Source organism: Rattus rattus, chromosome 2 (assembly GCF_011064425.1).
Source record: "Rattus rattus isolate New Zealand chromosome 2, Rrattus_CSIRO_v1, whole genome shotgun sequence".
In the NCBI taxonomy this organism is placed as follows: Eukaryota; Metazoa; Chordata; class Mammalia; order Rodentia; family Muridae; genus Rattus; species Rattus rattus.
In genome coordinates, this window is record NC_046155.1 from 8,288,278 (window position 1) to 8,300,352 (window position 12,075).

The 12,075-nt window shown below is 46.5% G+C and overlaps 1 pseudogene; it reads left to right on the plus strand.

Moving 5' to 3' along the window:
• Positions 1-6,962: 6,962 nt before the first annotated feature.
• LOC116894890 lies at positions 6,963-7,058 on the plus strand (annotated as a pseudogene).
• The last annotated feature ends 5,017 nt before the right edge of the window (positions 7,059-12,075 follow it).

The window sequence follows — 12,075 nt, forward strand, 5'->3', positions numbered from 1 at the left end:
TCAGGAAACTTTCCAGGGTGCATAGATGGACTGTGGGCTGGGCACTGGAAACGGTCGTTTGTTGTCCATGGCCTGCCTGTGCCCAGGTCTGTCTTGCTGATCTCAAAGTCAAAGAGAGATCCTGCCAGGAAAGCACCCTCAACTCTTACCTGGGGTCGGGGGTTGGGGGTGGGATGGGCTTAGTACTTGGGACAATACCTTGTACCCTGCCCAGCTAACCACACCTGGCTAGCCCACCCTTCATGGCTGGTTCATTCAGGGTTAGAGAAGTAGATAGTGGGTTTGAGTGTGGCCCTTAGCTAGCCAAGGTCTGTACTAGATACTTGAGGAGTGACTTCTATGTACCTTGAGGACTGTTTTTTCCCCACCATGGTCATGACCACAACCTCATCCTCTAGAATGTAGATATCCCAGAGCTTCAGGGGTACTTGAGGAGGTCTGCAGATACAGTGGCATCAGAGGATATCACCTGTCCAGGTTGGGAACAATGGCCCGAGCACAACCTTGGGTCCTCTGTAGAGAAGGAATCCCATGAGGCTGTTAATCAGGCTTGTAGCTGCCCTGAAATAGGGCCTACCAATGCTCAGAGTTTTCCCTGGCTCTGTCCTGGCTGGGTCTGCCCATGGTACGTGCTCAGACTTTGGTCTGTGCTGTGGGTAGGACAGCAGGAGGATCACTCTTAGAGCCTAGCTCATCTCTTAGATATGGGCTCTCCTGGGTCTTCTTGGGAGGCATGGCAGTTCCTAGGACAGTCACACCCCTGGGCTGGGCAACTGGTACTATAGAGCAAGGAAACTCCCTGCCTATTCTCACTCCACTGCTGTAATGGCAGGAGCCCTAGACAGTTGGTCTCTGCGCTGTCCTCATGAAAGAACAGAGTTACTCAGGGTCTTCTGCCCACAATTGCCCGCAAACCTCTATTCTAGGTCTAGCTCAGTGCCTTTGTGGATGAAGCAGGCCCCTTCATTCACTGTATACTCTTTTACTTCATTTTTATAGTAAGCTAGAAGCCAGTAGAGGATGGCCGGAAGCCCACTCGTACAATCCTGAGAGCCTATAGCCCACAAGCAGGGCTTTTTCCAGAGTCGGGGAGCCATACCTTGAAAACAGTGGCAGGTGTCCCAGGAGTCAGAGGCTTACCCAAGCCTCAGAGAAGGGAGGAAGAACACCCACACAAGTCCGACCTAGACTTGCTGCTCCACTAGGTCCTGGTTTCTGAAGGGCCGGGTAGCCTATAAGGAAGGACTGTGGTGGATAGGCTTTGAGCAGCCAGTTGGGCCCATGTAGCTGGTAAGGAACAGGGATGGAGGTTTGTGGCTGCCCCTTGGGCTCAGGATCAGGGAGGACATGGATAGGTTCCTGGCTGTCACCTGGGTTTTGGCCATAGATGGTAAGAGCTGCTGAATAGCCAGCAGGAATGAATCCCCTGCGTTTGTTCAAGCACGGAGGGTTCTCTGCTGATGGGGACACAAGGGGATCCTTTGACATCCCCGAGACCATCTACAGCAGACAGTCCAGTGGTTCAGAACAGGGAAGGAAAGGTGCTATAAGTTGTCACTAGTTAGCTGGCTGTCACCCAGCCTAGCTATTTTGTGCCGTGAGAGGCTGTCTACTTACCCTGGATAGTGTGCTGCTTATTGATCGGCTGCTGGAACAGTACCCAAATAGCATCTTCCTTATTGAGGACCATTGTCAGGACAGAAGTAACCTGGCCCATGCCTAGGCAGTGGCTTCTGCTTTCAGGAATCAAAATCATTATGGGAGGAGATCACCCAAGATGGCTGAGGTCTCCTGGGGGCCTGCCAGAGGCCCCAGGGAAATTGAATGTATGGCCATGATACCAGAGTTCTAGCCAGAGGATAGGGACCCCTTGTGTCGGCAGCCTCTGGAAGGAGGTCTGGAAAGTAGTTCGAAGAGGGGAGCAGCCACCTTGGGAACTGCCTGCTGGTCCTGTTCTTTTATGGGCTTCCGGCACATGGAGACCTGTCTCTGCTAAGCTGGAGTAGTAGCACAACACTTGGAAGATCCAGGCTTGAGGGCCATGTGCTCCTGAGATGGTGTGCTGCAGCACTGCCAAGATTACGGGGTTCCAGGGTAAAGCCATGAAGGAGTCAGGTCCAGGGAAGACCAGGAGCTAGGATTCCCACACCCTTTCCACCAGCTCCTAGCCGCACCTCCGTGTTCGCAGTTCATCCTCAGTGCTGTGCCCTATGTACGCAGTGATAGCTACCTGGAGGTGCAGGTGCAGGCATAAGCAGGGGCACGAGCCACTTCTTGTAAAAGGAAAAGAAGAACTGCCAAGCGGGACTAGACCCTAGAAACAGCAATGGCCATACAGTGTGGCCTATATCACAGGGCCCTGTGTGGACCAGAGGAGAGGTCACAGTACCTTAGAGAAAATGTCCGTGCCCACTAGTACTGTCAGTCCCTGGCAGGGAAGCCCAGGCTGAGTTAGGACCATGCCCCAAGCAAGCAGTAAGCCACTCAGGACACTGCTGTTTCTACATTTTTTTTTTCTTTTCTTTTTTTCGGAGCTGGGGACTGAACCTTGCGCTTCCTAGGCAAGCGCTCTACCACTGAGTTAATCCCCAACCCCTGTTTCTACATTTTGAGGGTAAACCATCTCAGGCATCCAGTGGTTAAAGTTTGATTTCATCCTGGTTGATTTATTTTGTTGTGTGCATAGGGTTTCAGTCTTTGGACTGTTGTCTCACAGGTTTAGAACAGGGTAAAGCCTTTTGGGCCATGTGGTAGTCATAAAGTTAGTTCTATAAAACAAACAAACAAACAAACCAATGTCTTCTACGGAGGAGGGCTAGTCTGTGACGGAGGGGCTGTACACCTGGCTCCATACTGCTGGAGGCTCTGCTCTCCTCCCCACCCCCATTCCTGGTCTCCCCTCAGGAGTACTTTGTGCTTACAGCAGGCAGGTCTTGCCCTTTAGCCTTGCACCTTCACCGGCCAGCTGTGTCACTTTGTAGGGCTTTACTTGCACATGGAGTTTAGTCCTGGTGCCCTCTCTGTAGGGCGTAAGTTACAGAGAGTGCTTCTCACTGTGTGTCATTTGTTTGCCAGTATCCTTCTCCTTGGCTGCCACCTGGGTGCTAGCCCCTCGTTTTTAGGACTTGATGCCTAGGAGTAACCAGCACAGGCTGTGGCTATTTTCTATAAGGAAAGGCCCTTCGGCAGCATCACCCCTCCTTCTGGACCCCTCCATTTTGCTCAGGACTCCCATCCCTTCTGACATTCCTTTCACTTTGCTCCTGGCCTCTCCCTATCTTTGACTCCAGGCCTCCAGACTTTTGGGCTCCTGACACAGGATGTGGCTCTGGGTCCCTCTGCTGTGTTTCCTAAGAAGGTTTGGCCGGCTGTGTGCATCACATGCTCCTTTTTCTTAATAAGGCTGGGAGAAACACTGTCATCCATCTATATCTATCTATCTGTCTGTCTGTCTGTCTATCTATCTATCTATCTATCTATCTATCTATCTATCTATCCATCCATCCATCTATCCATCCATCCATCTGTTTATTGACACACTGTCTCACTGTGTAGTTCTGGCTGTCCTAGGAGCCACATGTCCATGTAGACCAGGCTGTTCCTAAACTCACAGAAATCCATCTGCCTCCTTCTCCTGAGTGCTGGGATTAAAGGCATGCACCATCCATCATGCCTGGCTGAAGCTCAGATTTAATGTTGGCCTCAAGAGATTCTGTTTCTCCTTCTTCCTTATTTATTTATTTATTTATTTATTTATTTATTTATTTATTTATTTTTGTCTGTTTCATGTGTGTATATTCTTGTTTCACCTTCCATTTGTAAACCTAAAATTCGGATACCCAGGGAGGCTGCAGGGCCAGGGCTACCTTGGATGATCTCTGTGTGGAGTTATATTTGTGACATTACCTACTCTATGTCTGGTCCTGGGAGGGAAAACCAGGCTGACCTGGTTTGTTCGTGACTCCTCTGGGGATTCTACTGTCCCTGCTCCTGATCTTCCCCAATCCTGACACCTAATGTTCTAAATATCTTTTCCCTGAAAAGGTGGGGCGCAGTTCCTTATCCTAAACGTGGGGTGGACTTGGGGAAAAGCTTTTCACAAACGAGAAATATGGGCTGGGAAGAATATCAGGTAGAGTAATATATAGCAGGTGTTGGTGACATGGCGGGACTGTGTCCAGGACATGTGATTGGCCATGTCCTTGTTTACCTCTCCAGTTAGTAAGAGACAGGGGCTCCTGGCTGGACCTGTCCACTCATGCTGCTGTTGGCAGGGATGCAAAGGTAGGGTCTTGCGTTTCCTTTGGTCTGTGGCTTTCTGGATTTCTCTACCTCTCAGGAGCCTCAGCAGACCTGTGGAGAAGTATGTAGGGAGAACAATCCTGAGTAGCAGGCCTAGTGTGATCATGGGAGGACCAGAGTGTGGGGATGAGGGAGATCACATTGGCTCTCAGGAGAGGTCAGTCCTCCTGACACTGGACTTTGCTTCTCTCGGTTGAAGAGTGGATGAGGGCTATTCCTCCCTTCCACCAGGTGGTATCCTGAGCTACCCCTGAACTGGGGTGGCCCAAGGTTCAGCATCAGGTTCCAACTCATCAAGGTAACCTTGCAGGAATGGCAGAAACCTGGAAACCAAGACCTGTGTCCTCAGGGTCAAGGCAATGTACTTCCCTCTCTGAGGAACCATGGACGTAATACATGCCCTGGCAGTGGCCGGTGCTCTGAGGGAGTCTCACTCAGTCAGCACTTCACCCTTTGTGGTCTGGCTCTGACGCTAGTGATCAGCTACTTTCTTGTGTATCTGTACTTCTGACGATTTTGCTAGAACATAGAAATGATGGCATTGGCTAAATTGTTTCTCCTTGGGGTGGCCATAGGACATTGGATTGCCCTCTGGCTTGGAACGGTGAGGTAGCCAAGCTGGAAAAGAGCAGGAAAGGTGCAGAGCCTGGCCAGACCATACCAGTGACCTCATTTCATGGCATGGGGTTGCCAGGGATGGAGTTCTGCTCACTGACCAATCGTTCCCCATGCCCTTGAACCTGCAATCATCTTGCCTCAGCCTAATGGGCACTAGGATTGAGGTGTGTGCCGTCATGCTCAGTTAACATACATAGTTTTGGAAATACCCTGCCAATCTTTCTTTTGATTAATACGCTGAGTCTTTTCATTTAATGTAATTATTGAGATGTTTGCCTTTAGGTCTATCATTTTAATGCCTTCTGTTTCTGCTGCCTGTTTTTAATTTCTCTGTTTCCCCTTTGTTGTGAAAGAGTTGGTCCCAGGGTCTACGGACAGTTTCCAAAGTGCTGTAAAACAAAGACAGATCAAGGATTGCACAGGGTACAAGCTATAGGGTACTCACTGATAGAAGGGTGGTGCTGGGCAGCAGCAAAGCCATTGGCTCCCTGTGATCAGGGTCAAAGGCCAAGTTTGCATATTGGTTAGAAAGAGGTGACTTCATTTTGCTAGAATATGCCTGGTATATTAAGGCAATAGCAAAGTCAGGTGTATCACTGGAGCAGGGTGGAGCATGCTGGGATTAAATGCTTTTAGTCCCATCACTCCACTTGGGAGGCCCAGGCAGATGAATCTCTGAGTTCAAGGCCAGTCTGGTCTACACGGTGAGTTCCAGGGCAGCCAAGGCCTTATAGAGAAAGAGAAACCCTGTCTCAAAAAAACAAAAACAAAACAAAACAAAACAAAAAACCTGAAAACCTCTTTTTTTACATTCTCTCTCTCTCTCTCTCTCTCTCTCTCTCTCTCTCTCTCTCTCTCTCTGTGTGTGTGTGTGTGTGTGTGTGTGTGTGTGTGAGTTCAGGTTATCATGCCTGACAGCAAGCACTCTTACTGATTGAGCCAGCTTGCTTGACCCTAACTTGTATCTTTAAAAGAGATTTATTTTTATTTTATGTGTATGGATAAAATACACATTTTGCCTGCATATAAATATGTATACTATATGTGTGCCGGTTGCCTGAGGAGGTCAGAAGAGGGCGTTAGATCCCCTGGAACTGGAGTTACAGACAGTCGTGTGCTCGCTGCCATGTGGGTGCAGGTCTTCTGAAGAGCAGCTCTACAGCCCAGCAAAACTGTATTTTTGATAGTTCTTCATATAAATATTTTAGCCATTGTCCTAGGAATTGTATTCTTGCATCTCTACTTCCAGCCAGATCTTCCAAATTCAAGTGTAAGTGGGTTGAAAACCTGAGTATATAAATCACATTTTAAAACTAGTTAGAATAACGTATCTTTTGGGGGCCAGAGAGATGGCTCATCAGTTAAAGCCTTCGCTGCTCAAGTGTGAGGATGGAGTTTGGATCTCCAGAAACGCACCTAAATTATTGGTGAATATGGCACCTTGCCTACAATTCTAGCCTCAGAAGGCAGAGACAGGGGATTCACAAGCAAGATGTGACTAGCTATATCCAAGATCTCTGGGTTTGACTGAGAGATCCCGCCTCCAGGGAAGGAAGTAGAAGAGTAATGATTCCCGACAACCACCTCAGGCTTCTATATGCACATGCAACATGTACACACACACACACACACACACACACACACACACACACACACACACACACACACTCATATACACACATACATGCACGCACACACATGCATACACATACACAGGCACATGCACACATACACTTATACACACACAAAACACACACACACACACACACACGGGCTCTAACACATGCAACATATGCATATCCTTGCACATCTCACCCATTCCTACATGCTACATGAAAATGAGGGAAAGTCCCTTTGGTAGGGATTTCCTGATCAATTAAAATTAGCAAAAGTGCTGAGGCTATAGCTCAGCTGGTAGCGCTTGCTTAGCATGTATGAGGCCCTAGGTTCCATCCCTATCACCACACAAAGTAACACTAGCATACACACTTCTAATACCAGTACTTGGGAGGTATATGCAGAAGGACCAAGAGTTCAAGGCCTTGCTCATCTTGGCAGCACATACACTAAATTTGGAAGAACAAAGAGAAGATTAGCATGGTCCTTGCACAAGGATTTGTGAAGCATTCATAATTTTCTTTTAGAAGGGTTCAAGGGCATCCATAGTAACTTTGAGGCGAGCCTAGGCCACGTGAGACCCTATCTAAAACAGAACATGAACAGGTGCTTACAGAGACAGGTATGTGAACAGGGATGCATGTGTGGAGGCAGATGATATAGACTCAACCTCACTCACTATACATGCTGAAATGCCAGCTAGAGCTGCAGTCAGACATGGCTAAATATAATACAATAATAATAACAACAACTATTATTATTATTATTATTATTATTATTATTATTATTATTATTATTATTATTATTTGGGGGTGGCATGTGGAGGCCAGAGGATGGCTGAGGGCCGTTAGTTTCCTTCTTTCACTATGTGTGTCCAGAGAATCAAATTCAGATCGTCTGTTTTGGCTGCGAATGGTGTTATCCACCGAGCCAAAAGGAGGTTATCTTGCTACCTCCTTTTCTTTCTTTTTTGAGACTTATATCTCTGATTAGCCTGGAATTCACTACATAGCCCAGGCTGGTCTCGCACTCCCAAATGCTGGGAACAGGCGTGCTGTCATGCTCAGCTCTTTCAAGATTTAGACTGTCAGCCAACTACTGACATCTACATCAGTGGAAGGTCTCTGACATGTTGGGGAGGTGAATTATAAAAAGATTTTATTTGTTTATTTATTGTTTGTTTGTTTGCTTGAGGTGACTGTTTGCCTGCACATGCATATTTGTATCAAATGGGTACCTGGTCCCCACAGAGGCCCGCAGAGGGTGTCAGGTCCCATGGAACTGGAGTTACAGGCAGTTGTGAACCATCATGTGGGTGCTGGGAATTGAATCCAGGTCCTGAAGAGCAATACATGCTCTTAACCACTGAGCCACCACTCCTGCTCTGGGAAGGTGAATTTTTATGCCATTTGGGGGTGACAGAATGAGACTGATCATGCATGCTGTGACCCAACAAGGATACAGAGAAATCTAAAGTGTATTTGCTGCAGGAGGAAAAAAAATAGAACAAACCAGGAGTAAAAACATTATTGAATGTTGGTATATTTATGCAACAGAATACCTTACAGTTGATAAAATGAATAAACATCTATTAACACGGACAGATCTCACCCCAAATTGAATTGTTCAGAGTAAGTAGCCTGCAGGAGGAGGCACAGCATCCATTAAAACTTGTTTGAGGCAGGCGTGGTGGGGGGCAGATCTTTGTAGGTTTGAGGCCAACCCGATCTAATAGTGAGCTCCATGACAGGGCTTCACAGAGAGACCCTGCTGTTCTAGCCTCCACCCCACAAAAACCCAAAGTAAAGAAATAAGTAAAAACCACACACATGCTGTGCTGGAGGGGCGGCTCAGCTGGTACAGCACTGGCTTGCAAAGAGAGGGACTGATGGTGTTCATGAGGATATCAAGGCTATCTCCAGCCTCATGTGTATATGAACATATGAACATACATGTTCATATAAACGTACATACATGTTATATGTTTGAAATATGCAACAAAACTCATCAGTGTGCCGGTCCACATAGCAATTTTTTTCTGAGAAATAGTTTTGACTCAGGATGTCCATATGTAGGTTGGGTTGCCTTGAATTCACAGAGATCTGCTTGCCTCTTGTATCCAAGGGCTGAGATTAAAGGCGTGGATCTTCATGCTTGGCCAAATGCAGCAAAACTTAAGAACCTGTGCCATGGAGGTGGACGTGGTGGTGCACACCTTTAGTCCCAGCACTCAGGAGGCAGAGGCAGGTGGATCTCATGAGTTGGGGGCCAGCCTGGTCTACATAGTGAGTTCTAGAATAGCCAGGGTGGACAGAAAGATTCTGTCTCAAAAAGAAAGAAGGGAGGAGGGGGAGGAGGAGAAGGAGGAGGAGGAGGAAGAAGAGGAGGAGAAGAAGAAGAAGGAGGAAAAAAGAAGAAGAAGAAGAAGAAGAAGAAGAAAGGAGGAGGAAGAAGAGGAGGAGGAAGAAGAGGAGGAGGAGGAAAGAAGAAGAAAGGAAAAAGAAAGAAGAAAGGGGAGGAGGAAGAAGAGGAAGGTGGTATCCTAAGGAATAATGAGACTATGGTTAATATTTTATTTTTTCTTTTATAAAAAGATTTAGCTTTGTTTTTAAAAATTATTTTAGACTTATTATTTTGTGTCTATGTGTGTTTTACATACTTGTCAGAGGAGGGCATACAATCCCCTGGGACTGGAGCTGCAGATAGTTGTGACCCACCATCAAACCAGGATCCTCTGGAAGAACAGAAAGAACTCTTACCCACTGAGCCATTTCTCCGGCCCTTAACTTTAAAAGATTTATCTCTATTATTTGTAAGGATGTGTATGTGTGTGACTGTTTCTGAGGCCGGAAATGTCAGGTTCCTGCAGTTGTGAGCTGTCTGATAGCAGTGCTGGGAACCAACTTGAATTCTCTAGAAAAATTAATAAGTACTTCTAACTACTAGGCCACCTCTCTAGCCCCATACATATGCATGCGCGCACGTGTGTGTATGTGTATGTGTGTGTATATATGTGTGTGTGTGAATGTTTGATGTGTGGTGTGTGTGTGTATGTGTGTGTGTATATGTGTGTGTGTGAGTGTGTGATGTGTGGTGTGTATGTGTGTGTGCATGTGTGTGTGCGCCATGTGTGCAGGTGCCCTTGGGATACCTGAGCTGGATTACAGATGGTCGTGAGCTGCTCTCAGTGGGTGTTGGGAACTGAAGTTGGGTCCTCCCAGCAGCTGAGCCATCTCTCCAGCCTCTATTTTTATTTGTGTTCTCTAAGATTTATTTTAGTCTGTGTATCTTTCCTGAAATGTTTGTTAAGGAGCTGGGTGGTGGTGGTGCTCACCTTTAGTCCCAACACTCAGGAAGCAGAGGCAGGCAAATCTCTGTGCGTTTGAGTCCAGCCTGGTCTACAGAGCAAGTTCTAGGAGAGCCAGGGCTACACAGAGAACCTTGTTTGAAAAACTGGGGGAAATTTTTTTAAAACAAAATATTTATTTATGTGAGCACACTGTAGCTTTCTTCAGACGCACCAGAAAAGGGCATCGGATCCCATTATGGATGGTTGTGAGCCATTATGTGGTTGCTGAGAATTGAACTCAGGACCTCTGGAAGAGTAATCAGTGCTCTTAATCACTGAGCCATCTCTCCAGCTCTCTGCCCCACTCTGCCCCCTGCCAAAGATTTTTTTAAAGAGAGAGCCGTTTTATTTGATGTTCAGAGGGTGATAGCCCTGAAGTGCTGGGAGCAGGTGTGTTCTGTTTTCTTGAAAGAATGCCTTTCCACATCTCCAGAATTCCATAGTTCCACTATAGCAAACATCACTCGGCTCGGCCATGGTAGAACAGCTGGTAAGTACAGCCTTGGCCTCTGTGTACCGCTCACTTGCTGGGCTGAGGTCCTCTGCGGTTTCTAATGGATCATGGCTTGTAACTTGCTGAATTATTTCTGATAGTCCCACTTCCATGGGCAGCCAAGATGGATTTTCAGAGATACACTGAGTATAGAAGCTCCCCAAACTTGGCCTTTGCAGCTAGCTCCTCGATGTTCGCTCTCATGTTCAGCAGGGTTCGTCTTCCTTGACTGTTGCCAGCTTGTGTCCACTAGAGGGAGCCAGAGTCCTTCACACTGGCCCTGCGTGAAATGGTTTCATTGACAGTGGAGCGCACTGAATGCTACTTGTTTTTGTTTGTGTGTTATGTTTTTTAAATATATATGGGTGTTCTATTTGTATGTATGTTTGCGTGACAGAAGAGGGCATCAGATCCCATTATGAATGGTGGTGAGCCTCCGTGTGGTTGCTGGGACTCAAACTCAGGTCCTCTGGAAGAACAACCAGTGGCTTTAATAACCCTGAGCCATCTCTTCAGGCCCTGAATTCTGTTGTATCTGCCCACACATGTCTACTTCCTCAAATTATGAGAATGTAATCGATGGTATAAAATTTAAAAATAAACATTTATACACACATATACTAAGAAAAGAGTCCCATGAGACTTTGAGCATTGGAAATACGACTCACCTGAACTAAGATGTTCCATGAGCAACATAACCACAGGGCCTCAAGTATTAAGTGTGAAAGAATGCGAACAATTATGTTCACTTTAATTAAAAAATACTGATTGTGGGGTTGGGGATTTCGCTCAGTGGTAGAGCGCTTGACTAGCAAGCGCAAGGCCCTGGGTTCGGGCCCCAGCTCCGAAAAAAAGAAAATTAAAAAAAAAAAAAATACTGATTGTATTCTGAAAGGATACTTTGGACATACTGACTTAAGATTAGTTTCACTTTGTTTAATTCCTCTTTAACATTTAATTATGGGGGTGGGCATGCCACAGTCTGAAGGGAGGTCAGAGGACAACTCAGGGGTCTGTTTTCTTCCCCCATCATGTGGGCTTCCAGAGCAGAACGTGTTGTACGTGACATCAGGTGGCTTTACCGAATGAACCATCTCCTGCTTCTTCAAAGTCTTCTCTCAGAAACTTTCCCCCTATTAGGACCCGTGATATCCCATTTATAGGTACCCTGTATTTCTTAAGACCTTCCTGGGGGCTGGAGACATGGCTCAGCGGTTAAGAGCACTGACTGCTCTTCCAGAGGTCCTGAGTTCAATTCCCAGCAACCCCATGGTGGCTCCCAACCATCTGTAATGGGATCCGATGCTCTCTTCTGGTGTGTCTGAAGAAAGTGACAGTGTACTCATATGACTAAAATAAATAAAAATATTAAAAAAAAAGACCTTCCTGATCTACAGCAAATGCTAGTAACAGCAGTCAAAATGGCAATGTTTTCATCTAGAGCACAGGACTATAGGTTGATACTAGTTTGTTTATGTGGTTTCAATTTGTCTATAATGAATGATTTTTTTTTCTAAGACAAAAAAATGTAAACAAAATCAATTTCCTTCAAAGTGGGTAGGTTCTTTTTCACATTGCAACAGAAAGCCTTAATTTTGCTGGGGTGTACGGGCCTGAGTGTGGATTTGAGGAGGCTGCCTGGTTACCTCTGTACTTTAACCCTAGAGTGATGAGGAGCAGAGGCAGGCAGATTGAC